The sequence below is a fragment of the Lepisma saccharinum genome, chromosome 12, assembly GCF_977018435.1.
Source record: "Lepisma saccharinum chromosome 12, izLepSacc3.1, whole genome shotgun sequence".
NCBI lineage: Eukaryota > Metazoa > Arthropoda > Insecta > Zygentoma > Lepismatidae > Lepisma > Lepisma saccharinum.
The window spans coordinates 12,936,669-12,950,380 of NC_139240.1; positions in this window are offsets into that span (position 1 = coordinate 12,936,669).

Consider the following 13,712-nt stretch of genomic DNA (forward strand, 5'->3'; position numbering starts at 1 on the left):
TATCTGTTCTTAGATATATGTCTCAAATAAATAAACCATCAATTGAAAATTTTCAAAAGGCCTTGTGGTATTTAAAACATCATGGGGGTATTCCATCTCACCAGCCAAAATTCAATATTGAAACTCAAATTACATGATGATATAGTGTATCCCAAAACAATAGCTCTCAGAGCATTTTATGGCATGTACTTGATCCCTAATATTAAACACCACAACAACAAAATTGCAGTAGGGGATCAAAAAATTGTCATCACTCCAGGGCAATATAATCTGTCCACTTTAAATGCTCAATTACCCAGAGGTATAGTATTAACTCAAAATTCTGTCACTCACAGAGTAGAGATTGTATCTGCTACAGAAACAGTGGATCTGGGTACTATAGAAGAGCTGTTAGGCTTTGAGAACAACACAAAACTTGAACCAGCCATCAAACACACTGCTATTAATATACCTAAATTCTTAGCCATAGAGACTCTGAATATTCACTGTAATGTGGCCGAGGGTATGATCACCAAATCAAATGGCATAGGCACTCACAAACTGGCATCATTGCAACATTCAAACCTAAATCTGAATTTATGGAGCCAATCATCTACACTCCATCCCCAACATTATATTTTCCTGTGTGCCATAATAGAATAGATAACATTGAATTGATGGTCACTAATGAAAAAGAAGAATTAGTTGATTTTGCTGGAGCCACAACAACTGCTATCATAGAGATTAATATTTAAATAAAAATACATACAAAAAAAATGGAAAATATTGAGAGTTATGAGCTACAATCATTCCCCCCAAACAGGAGGACATTTGCAAATTTAAATCAACCCAACACAGAGATTGAGGTTGATCTTGATGTAGGGGATGGCTTTATACACCCCCACAGAGCAGATCTATACATCAAATTTGATGTTGTAAAGCTCGATGGAACAGATTATCCGGCAAATTCAAATATAAGATTGGTAGACAATTTTGTGCCGCATCTGTTCTCTGAAATTGAGATCAGAAAGCATGGTGTTGTTATAAACAGAGTGGATTATCCCGGCATTACCTCCACAGCTTTGGCCACACTAAAATTATCCAAAACCGAGGCTTCTTACTACAAAATAGGCGGATTTGAGGCTGGTGATAAAATTATATCTAAGAACCACACAGTGCTGTTCCCTATGCGCCTGTTGCCAGGATTCGTTTCAGATTACAAAGATATTATGTGGAAGGGTGGTTTAAGAATCACATTTAGAAGAGCTGCCAATGATGATAATGCTTTGATGAGGTACAGCACATTAAACTCTACAGGGGAAGCTTTGCCTAATACCTTACCTGATGAGGGCAAATGCATTATTCAGACTATGGAGCTAAGAATCCCAGTTGTTGAATATGAGGCTAGTTATGCTCTTAAATACAAAGCAGATATAATAAAAAATCCACAGATTCCTTTACAATTTTATACATATCAATGTGTACAGAAGCCTGCCGCTGGTACTTATTATGAGTTTGATGCTACAAATTCATTCTCCAGTATACAATATGACATGCCGGATTTTGTGGTGGTACTGTTTCAGACTGGAAGACACAATAATCAGGAAAAAAATTCAAGTAGATTTGATAACTGCAACATCAAGAACATATATCTTAAAAATGGCAGAAATGAGGTATTTCCTAGAGAAAATTATAATTTAGACATGTCCAAGGATGATTTCCTCAAATTATATGAGGCATTTTCATCATACAAAAGGTCACTACTGGCAATACTGACATGTATTACACACCAGATGAATTCAAAGCACAGAGACCCATGTTTGTCATCAACACTTCAAAAAGGAAACAAGTTGTGGTTAATGACAGGACAAATATTAAAATTATCTGTGAATTCCATGAGGCATTACCTGATGACACCATATGTAGTGTTATTCTCATAGGTGAAAAATCATATGTTTATGATGTAAGAAATGAGAGAGTCACAGAGCAATTCTAGAGAGCCGACTCAAACACAGAATCCCCTTGATTGCAAAGCAATAATACCAACACTTTGCAGTCAGAGAGGCTCAGACACTCTGCCAGGTTTCGAACCTGGGGCCTTTTGATTATAGAACATATAGGCCATGGAATTATGTCTACACCACGGGATGTAAGGGGCGGCCTTCTTCTAAGGCGCCCAAAAGTCAACCTCACTTCCACGTAGTGCACCCTGGACTAAAGACTAACGAGGCTCTGGCGACTGGCATTATGACCAGTATAATTTTGTGTGTGTTGTCCTGTTTTTTGTCCTTGTGTGTGCTGAGTGCCCGTTTACAGCCTCAGCTTTTAACAGAAGTCAGAACATTTTAAGATTTTTAGTGATACAACGTTAGAGTTGTTATTTGTAATGATAAGGGGCTGGCCCCCATATAATGTGACGGGAGCAAAATAGCCTAAGTGCTGACGCTCCCAAAATTTTAAATTCAAATTCAAATATGTCTACAACACCTCTGCATATAGCAGGCAAACTTATTGTCAGCACCTCTGCATATAGCAGGCAAGCTCATTGTCAGCACCTCTGCATATAGCAGGCAAGCTCATTGTCAGCACCTCTGCATATAGCAGGCAAGCTCAAATACAATTCAAAATTGGATTTTGAAATATGCAGTGAATATTCAGTCTCTCTCTCAGGTACATATTAACACAACTGAATCCAAACGGCCAACTAAGAATTTACCTTGGAGTTAATGACACTGATGGATGGCATGCAAGAGATATAATCTACACTGTGTCCTTTCAGGGAAAATTGCATGTCAGCAGATATAATCTCCCAGGCGTGCATAATTAATTGCTGGCCGGGACATGTGACTGATCAAAAGATTAGAAGAACATGCAGGCAATTAATTATGCACGCCTGCACATGTATTGATCGGGAAGTTTTGCTATGAGAATATAAGTATTTTTCCGCTTAATTTCAAGTATAGCCAAAAACAATTATAACAGCAGTTAGTGGCCGAGCTGGTGTTTTTATACCCAACAGCAATAACTAGGCTCTGGTGATCCCCAATATAAAATAATTTTGCTTTTTTATGCTGTTGTACAACACTTTTTACCAGGTTTCAGATCTGGGACTAACAATAATTATTCTCTAAATCTCACGTATGGAGATATTATTTTGCCACATGTATTTCAATCTTACACATTTTGTCAGGACTCAAACCCGAGCCTCTTGTTTACAAAGCAACAATATTAACACTTTGCCATCAGGGGAGGCTTCACATTTTATCAGGATTCAAACCCTAGCCTCTTGTTTACAAGACAATAAAAACCATGGGGCTATGCACCATACTCTACTGGGTCTCAGAACCCAGGAGCTATGAGCTTTATATCAATGTACACATGGCAGAATCAATCTGAGGGGGGGGGGGCTTATTATTTCTACACTAGAATTCAATTCCTGGGATTTTGACAGAAAAACACACTGTAAACAATAAGATCATATGGGAACTTGGCATAGTTTTAAGTGTAGGCAAATCTGTCTGTTGAGGATTCTTCTTTTCTACACTAGGATTCAAAATTCTTAAAATTAAGAGCATATCACACTTGAAGAATTGGGGTATAAGCCCTTCTTGGCATTGTTTTAAGTGTGGGCAAATCGTATTGTTAGGGTTCTTCTTTTCTACACTAGAATTCAAAATTCTTAAAAATTCAGAGCATATCACACTTGAAGAATTGGGGTATAAGCCCCACTTGGCATTGTTTTAAGTGTAAGCAAATCGGATTGTTCAATCATTTGAGCTCGTCTTTTCTACACTTATAAGTTGAGTTTATAATATTGTAAATACAACTACTTGTATACTATTCCAATTTTTGCTTATTTGAAGTACAAATAACAAGAAAAGAAAACATTTCTGACAAACAGGTAAAAAAATTACTGGGCTACAAAAAATCATACACGGACACAAACAATGAGCTTCTTAAAAATTCATGAAGAAATTAGCCTCTAAATACTTACAAAAGTGAAATCTGTTGCTGTACGTTATGTGTAGGCCTCCCAGAAATAACCACTTCCAACTATGCCACAAACAGTGCATACGTTACATACAAAGGTTACCTCGTTTAGAAAGATTCTCCTTATTGATTAGTTTTCCGGTGATTTTTTCTTCCCACCTGATTTTTCGCCTTCCTTCTGTTTTGGGCTTGGATTATTCTCGTGGGATTTCGGATCTGCATTGAGCGTGTGTGCCGTGGATAGACAAGTTCTGGCAGTAGACACTCAACATAGAATTGTTGTAGCTACGTTTCCATATTCTTCTTCCAGAATTGATCATCTCTCTGGATGTATTCTATTTTAACACCTTTCTGTGTCCACAGACCAAAGATACAGTACCTTCTCCGTGCAATAATTACTATTACCCTACACTTGGTAATAGTAATTATGTGTGGTGTTCACGATATTGGCATTAAGCTCTTTGTCAAATTTCCAGAAAGTTACTTTCTTCGTCTTGATGACATGTGCAGGTGTTACATGTTTGACAGAAAAGGGACACTTAATTTCGATAATGCCATCCTCACCTACCAGGCCGTCTGGGGACGCTCCTAAATAGGGAATGGTGGGGTCAACAAACAGCCCGCACGGTGTTACTGTCACGTTAACCTCCTTTTCCCATGTTCAATGGCAGCGAGTTCTTTTTCCCTACCGTACCGCATTGCTTCACAGTCCCAGTCACTGTAGAGTAGGGTTTTGACTAGTTTCTCACAGCCAGTGTAGGGCTTTCTCTTGCACACTACCCCGAAATGCGATAATGTGATTAACTTATGCTTCTCTTGTTTCCAAAGCCCGCAGTTCCTCTGCATTACAGTGCTTCTTTTGAGCTCTTGCCGTTCCTGTTCTGTGCGTGATAACGACTGCAGGAACTCTTGCCATTTTTGCTGTAGCATATCAGGCGAAAGGTCCGGTTTTTGGGCATTTGGACCGTAATTATTGTTATGCCTATTACCAACAAACGTGTGCTCAAGTCGCAACCTCTTTCTGGTTCTTGGATAGGCTTAGTCGACGCTTTTGCCTTGACTCTAGCAACTTCGTGAAAAATCCTGGGCTGTTCTAGGCCCACGTTTGTTTGTGTAGGCTGTAAAATGGAGTGTGTGTGTTATGAGAAACCAGAGCAGCGGAGCATCTAGCCCCGTAAGAACTCTTCAACCCATAGTTCACTCGTTTTCCAACAAGGAACTTTGCTATTATGGAGTTGAACTGTTTCACAGGGTTGTTGTCTTAAGTTCTTGAGGAGACTTCTGCAATGAATTGCAAATTGGCCCACTGCTTCCGTGATGAGCAGGTACAGACTGGCTGCCTGAAGTTCGGGAACAATATTAATTTCTTCTACAGATTTTCCAGAGCAGAAGTAGCCACGCTCAAAGCAATGCAAATGTTCACCGAACACATGGCTTGGCCCGTTGATAATATCCTTATACAAATCTGTATGTCGAGAAGCAGGTGTTAGACCGACCTGACTAATATGATGTTTCACGGCCTTTGTCACTCCTCCTCGTAATCTCAGAATGCTGGATCCGATTCGTTTTCTCAGGTGAACATACTTCAGTTTACTATTAGTGCTTATGAGTCTCAGTTTCTTACAATAGTTCTGCAGTAAGTGATTAGTACACACTATTTTTTCCACTGTGACATCGGTGTAAGGTCTGGCTTCTAGAATTTTTGCATACATGCTTGAATACCCATCAGCCACAAGAGTAGCAAAGTTCACACCGTACAACTCCAAACTTCGTTTAAAGCCTTCCACAATTATTTTCGGCTTCATATTGCAAACTCCACTAAAAGATGAAACGCACACGACACTTCAGTAGCAGTTACAGTCTGGCCACGGGAGACAAAACCATCTGGAAGGACTTTTCCAAACGCGAGAAGGGAAGCAGGTAGAAACACGCTCTAAACAATGCTGTGATATTTCATCTGTGTGCGTTTGCTTGTGTAGTTTTATTTTCGCTCACTGTGTTGTGTTTGTGATACCTCTTACACCTCGTAATAATAAACTGTTTCGAAGTGGTACAAAGAAAATTCAGCACAATCAGTGGCGTATCCAGAAATGTGTCGGGGTGGATATGAACGAAATGTCTTATGAATAATAATAATAATAATATTTTAATTGAATTAAAGTAATACTAATTTCAATATATGAATTAAGTTGCAACATCTTTCTGGAAGCTGATCCACAATATCCAACATTACATTAATGTGCTGCTCCATGTCGCCATTTTCACTTAGTTGTAACCGGTACAATTTCTTCAATAAATACACTTTGTCCGACTTGATTTTTCATGAAACACTTTCAAGGAATCTCGATATCCTTTCCTTTTGCTGTTTTCTGTTTTCTTACGTGAACGAGTTGATCGTCTTCCAGCAAGAGTCCAGTGGTGGCCATAGCATTACTGTCCTTTTTCTTCCATTCCGAATCCAGTTCTTTCGGCTGCAGTTCCGTCACTACATCCAACAATTCTACGTTTAGAAGTAGGAACTCCAATTTATATTTCCATGTTATGATAGTTCCTGTAATTTCGTTTCCACCTTGTAATCAAGAGATCCATAGTTCCATACCTGGTGGAGGCACATAGTGGTTCGGATCCCACTTTAAACTAAGTCGAGTCCCGATTCAGCCTTACTGTGCATAAAGTGGACTTAAAACACCAAATCAATCAATGAATCAAAGTTCCTGTTATTTAACTTATGAATAGTCTATTTCTCTGACTCCATTTTGACGGTCAGTATTCAAACAAGTATGCCAACACTTCCTCAGTGTCCTTACTACAACTCCCCCTCCATGTAGGACTGCCTTGACAGGGCGAGGGGGGCTTAGAAGGGAGGCCATTTTAATCTCATCATTTCATACATTCTTCATATCCATCTCTCACATTTTCACAATTCCATCTCATCATTCATCTCCATTACGTTGACCTCCCTATAACTAAGGGTCCTGATAGAGGAGACAACCTCGATAAAAAAAACCTATCCCAAGATGTTAGTTACACGTGCCAACGGGACAGTGTTGGCTGTAGGAGTAGGTGCAATTGCAAACGTGGCCTCGGGGATTTCGGTTTGGTCCTCGAGTAGCCTTCATTTTTGGGGGTAGGCCTTCCTCGGCATAGAGGGCATGTCGAGGCGACAATTTATGGACCCTCCACAATAAATAAATTTTGTATATGGGTACAAAAAACAACTCAAACGGGGGAAAACCCCCAAAACGAGCGCGGCCTTCGAGCCCTCTTCATTTGTTGGAAAAGACAAGTAACGTTCCACGTTATCTTGTAATTAGTATTATTCATAAGACCGATAGTAACGATGATTCTTCAACAACAAAGAAACATGGAGCTGCTACATTGAAGGACTTGTCACCGCTCCTTATCAAGAAACAGCTAGACTACGCTGCTGGTTCAGATGTACCCGGGGGTGTAAGGGATGACCTTCCACGTAGTACACCCAAATGTCAACCTCACTTCCACATTAGTGCACCCTGGACTGAAGACTAACGAGGCTCTGGCGACTGGCCCCATGGCCAGTATAATTTTGTTTGTATTGTTCTGTTCTTTTGTCCTTACGTGTGCTGAGTGCCCCTTTACAGCCTCAGCTTTTAACAGAAGTCAGAACATTTTAAATTTTTTAGTTATGCAACGTTAGAGTTGTTATTTGTAATGGTAAGGGGCTGGCCCCCGTATAGTGTGACGGGAGCAAAATAGCCTAAGAGCTGACGCTCCCAAAATTTTCAATTCAAATAAAATCAAATCAGACGTACCACAAATAAAAAAAGCTGCGAAACTGGAGTCTACTTATCCAGACCAGCACAGATCGCCAGACAAACAATCTTTTAAAGCTAAGATTTTTGTGCGACTTACCTGTTAATGTTAAACCCCATCGTCAACTTAACAGTAGTAAAGGTGTGATTCGCCACTGGGATCTGCTTGAAGCACTCTCAGACCAACATGTTACCGGAGTGGAGCGAATAAAGACGCGAAAGTCCGGAGAACTTGTACCAACTGCTTCAATTATACTGACGTTCCAAACGACCACTCTCCCAGATTGGGTGTGGGTATGGGTTGGATATTTGAGACTGAAAGTCAGGCCGTTCATCCCTAACCCAATGCGGTGTTTCAAATGCCAGCACTTTGGGCACACTCAACGTTCTTGCAAGGCCACTACCACCCTTTGTGGTAAGTATAGTGAGCCTAATCATGGGACCGAACCTTGTTCTTCTGGTCCCAAATGCATTAATTGCCAAGGCGAGCACCCAGTCTGGCATCGTGACTGCCCCTCTTTCCAACAAGATGAGAAAATCAGAGTGTTGGTCGTCACAGAGGAAAAATTTCGCTGGTGAAGCAAAACAACGTCTTCGTGAAAGTATACGCACCACTTTACCTGTGCCATTCGCTACAGTTGCTGCAGCTTCTCTTACCCGTCACAGTGTGGGTGTTCAAACCAGCGACGTGTCCATTCAAACTACAACTCTTCGGGTAGTAGCTCGCCCTGCTTCGAGGAAACCAGCAACCACTCCTCGCTCCAGAGAGAAGAAGATCAAGCAGGTACATACAAAGGAATATTTTCTCAAGTCCTGGAGCTCCCCAGTCAAAGCATCATCGACCACCCTGAGACTTAAAGGGCAGCTGAAAGCTGCCCGGCGGGTGCTAAAAGCAACCGCCCCCACTCCCCCTTCTTCATCCCCTTCACCCTCTGTGTCCTTACCCAAGGACATGCTTTATCGCACCGACAAGCTTCCTGAGGGTCGTCGTGCACACGGTGGTGTTGCAATCGGTGTTCGAGATACCATCCACTCAACGCCAATCTTTCTCACCACCCCCCTCCAAGTTGTCGCCGTGCGGGTCCATGTACTACAGCCAATATCTGTGTGCTGTGTCTACATCACAAGGGCGGAGCGATTCTCTCTTGAGGACCTTCTTTCTATATTCGAACAACTTCCGTCTCCTGTAGTTGTTTAAGGCGATTTTAATTCCTACCATCGTTTGTGGGGCTCCGTTCGTACAGAGCCCCGGGGTCAAATTGTAGATCAATTCCGTGAGGCATCAGCTTTAACGTTGCTGAATGATGGGACTCCACATATTTCAGTCCTTCCTCAGGCACATACTCTGCGTTGGACTTGTCCTTCTGCAGTCCCAGCCTTGCTCCTACCACATCTTCGAGTCTTCACCCTGATCTCTGTGGGAGTGATCACTTCCCACTCATTCTTACTTTCGAACGTCTTCAGCAGTCACGTGAAAAACACCCTCACTAGCATCTCAGTCGGGCCGACTGGTGTGCCTTCGAGCGTACAGTGGACCTTGAAGTCGATCTTGCGTCGACTTTGCCAGCCATTGACGCCTTAGATATTTTTTTGTCACGAGTGCATGATGCTGCACGAACCTCCATTCCACATCCCAGTGGACCTCCGAGGCGACGCCCAGTCCCCTGGTGGACTGCGGAGATCAGTGTAGCCATCAAGGACCGCAATCATGCCCTAGATCGATTCAAGAGGAACCACACTGCCACAAACCTCGAGCAGTTCTGCATTAAACGTGCCCGTGCCCGTCAGCTCATTCGAGCCAGTAAGAAGGCGTGCTGGGTCCAATACGTGTCGTCTCTGACGAAGCAGGCTTCGTCGAAAGCCGTTTGGACCCAAAGTACGTCGGATCTAGGGGTGGGTGCATCTACTCCTCTGAGTGCTCTGGAGCACGATGGGACGTTGTACACAGATTCCGGAGACTAGCTAATATCTTGGCCACACAGTTTTCTGATGCGTCTAGCTCCGAAAATTATGAACCACGTTTCCGCCGTGAGAAGGACCGTCAGGAACGACGCCCTCTAGTTTTTCGAAGTGATAACACCGAGCCATACAACTTCTTTCAGTGAATGGGAGTTCGATCAGTCGCTTCGAGATTCTAAGAATAGTGCTCCTGGAGTGGACAAGATCCGCTATGAGATGCTTCGTCATCTGCCTATGGAGCAAAACATTTCCTTCTGGCGGTATTCAACAGGCTTTGGTTGGAGGATTCTTTCCCTACCTCCTGGAAAGAAGCAATTATCGGTCCCATCCTGAAACCAGGTAAACAACCCACCGCAGTCTCGGGTTATAGGCCTATTGCCTTAACTAGCTGTGTGTGCAAGTTGATGGAACGCATGATCAACAAGCGTCTCACCTGGTTTTTGGAGGAAAACTGTTTGATAAGTAATTTTCAATGTGGTTTTCGCTCCAACCGTTCCACACTGGACCATCTGGTTCAGCTGGAAACACACATTCAGGACGCATTCCTCAACAAGGAACATTTAGTTGCAGTTTTCTTTGACCTCCAAGAGGCATATGACACAACATGTCGCTTTGGCATCATAAAACAGCTCATTCTTGGGGCGTCCGTGGCCATATGTCGTACTTTATTCAAAACTTTTAATCTGATTGTTTTTTCCGCGTACGTGTTGGGAACTCCTTTTCGGATCTTCACGAACAAGAGAACGGTGTCCCGCAGGACAGCGTATTAAGTGTGACTCTGTTTGCCATAGCAGTGAACAGTGTTATGGCAAACATTCTTTTCCCTGTACATGATTTCCTGTATGTAGACGACCTCACGACTTTTGTCGCTCACGGAATCTCGCGTCAACTTCTCCTCAACTCCAACTGACGATAAACCGTTTGGATGAGTGGTCCTCCCAAACAGGTTTCACCTTCTCATCCAAGAAATCTGTGTTTGTCCACTTTTGTCGTCTGCGTACATGTCATTTCGATCCTAACCTGTACATGGGAAAATCTCCCCTGTGCTTCGTGAATGAGGTCCGCTTCCTGGGCTTCCTTTTCGATAAGAATTTAACATGGCTACCACACCTTCGCCAGTTAAAGTTCTCTTGTCTTCGAGTTCTTAACCTTTTCGCGTTTTATCTCATACTTCTTGAGGGGGTGTAAGTGCACCCTGGACTTAAGACTAACGAGGCTCTGGCGACTGGCCACATGGTCAGTATAATTTTGTTTGTATTGTCCTGTTCTTTTGTCCTTGTGTGTGGTGAGTGCCCCTTTAGAACCTCAGCTTTTAATGAAAGTCAGAACATTATAATATTTTATGACTTTACTTCTGCAACGATAGAGTTGTTATTTGTAACGATAAGGGGCTGGACCCCGTATAATGTGACGGGTGCAAAATAGTCTTACTGCTGACGCACCCACAATTTTAAATTCAAATTCATACTTCTTGGGGTGCTGATAGGACGGTACTGCTCCACCTGTACCGCTCACTCATCAGGTCAAGGCTCGACTACGGATGTGTTGTGTACTCGTCAGCCCGCCCATCTAGGCTTCGCACCCTAGACACCGTCCACCATGCTGGTATTCGTGTGTGCTATGGTGCTTTCCACACCAGTCCTTTTGCCAGTTTGTATTGTATCTAGAGGCATCTGAGCCGTCGCTGTCTCTGCGAAGACAGCGGCTGGTAGTGAACTACTTCCTCCATCTTCGCTCGATGCCCTCACATTCATCTTATCATACCGCGTCAGACGAGGGTAGGCTGGCAAGGTATCGGCTCCACCCTAAAGCAACTAGACCATTTGGTGTTCGTCCAGAAGAGATCCTGTCAGCACTTGGTGTTGACAGTGATCTTCCTGGCGTCTCTCCACTCATTCCGCCTCTCCCGACCTGTGAGTTTCAGAACCTTCCATCGATTTTTCTCTCAGTGCCCTTACAAGAGCAGAAACACCAATGGTTGTATACTAGCAACTGTTTTTGGAACTTCGTGCGAAGCACCCCAATTGTAATGTGTTTTGTATGGATGGGTCCAAGACAGTGGAATCTGTTGGTTGCGCCTTCGTCCAAGACTCTCAAAGTTCCAGTTACTCGCTACATCCTGCCTGTTCCATCTATACGGCAGAGTTGTACGCCATTCTAAAGGCACTGGACTTTGCAGACCAATGGTCTGAAGAAAGTCCTTGTGTGCTGCAATTCGACCAGCGTGTTCCAGTCTCTTGATATGCCGTACTCCGGGCATCCTGTAGCGCAACGGATATTCAGACGGCTTGTGTCCTTATCTGCCGATGTACATTTCTGTTGTGTCCCTAGCCACGTGAGCATTCAGGGGATCGCAGCAGCTGATGCAGATGGCGAAGTTCTCGTCCACCTTTTGCCATCTAGCGACCTGCAAAATGTATTCCGTTGTTGCATTCTTGACACTTGGCAGGCCGAGTGGGATGCGGAAACTGGGAACAAACTGCACGCTGTTAAGTCCACCATAGGTGCTTGGCGTTCCTCGTCCCGCCCCTCTCGGCGAGAAGAAGTTATTCTTACCCGAATTCTTCTAGAACACACCCGTCTAACACATGGTCACTTGCTGGAAGGGCTGGACCCCCCGCTGTGTCGTGTTTGTCATGTTATTTTAAGCATTAGACACATTCTCGTTGAATGTGTCGATCTTGCTTACCTCCGGCAGACTTTTTACCTTTCCGGCTGTTTGTCATCCCTCTTGGGTGATGACAGCAGAATTTTATCAAATGTTTTTAGATTTTTGCGAAGAGCTGGACTCTTCCACCGTCTGTAAGGAGGTTTTTAGTTTGTTTCTTCTGACTTTTTAATGTGTTGTGTTTGTCTCGTGCAGGTCTTTTTACAACCTTGCACTTTTAGTTTTTTCCCAAGGTGCTATTTACACCCCTTTTTAAGATTTGTCAAAATTTTAGATGGGGTGTAAGGGGTGATTTTCCATGTAGTACACCCAACTGTCAACCTCACTTCCACGTTAGTACACCCTGGACTGCGTTTTGCAGACGAACGAGGCTCTGGCGACTGGCACTGGCCAGTATAATTTTGTGTGTGTTGTCCTATTTTTTGTCCTTGTGTGCGGAGGGCCCTTTACAGCCTCAGCTTTTAACGGAAGTCAGAACATTTTAAGATTTTACTTATGCAACGTTAGAGTTGTTCTTTGTAAAGATAAGGGGCTGGACCCTGTATAATGTGACGGGTGCAAAATTGCCTTAATTGCCGACGCACCCAAAACATTTTAAATCAATCAGTCCTTTCTACAACTGCATTTTACCTGTTCTGGGCCCATAACGTATGTTGGATTGATGAAGAACATCACAGTTTCTATGCAGAGAAATTTATTAGAGAATCTTTCTTGGATGAACACAAGTACTGAAAAAAACAAACTAGAACGAAACATTTGAACATTTATAACCAAGCAGCTTCGCACAGACTACAAAGTATGTAGTATATCAATCCTTGAATCTGATACACACACTAATGTTTATTGATATACAACCTACAAGAAGCTCCACAATGCATAGCCTCCCTTGGACCCAAAGCAATATCAAGACAGAAGAGGCATCACAGCCTGAGAGGAGAAGAATGGACACTATTTCAGCAATATTACAAGCCCACCATGAGGAGGGAAACGAAGAAACAGTATATAAAACACATGAAAAAATATTCCGAGTAAAATATTCCCCCCCCCCTCCCTTTGCTCGATTAAATTTATCTGGAAAGTTTACTTTTAATCTTCTGTGTTGTGTCTTGTGTCTTATGATACCTCTAGTCCAGTATGTTTGAGCATGGGACATATTCTTACATTTCAAGCAATACCGGAAGAGGCGTGAACATTTTGCTTTGTCCCTTCATTCCCAGCATCCACACTTATGGTTAACCAGATAGTATAAATGCAGTATGGAAGTTAGTCTACCAACTTCTAATGCTGTGAGAGTGGTCAGTGGTCGTACCTTCGAGTTTTGTGAT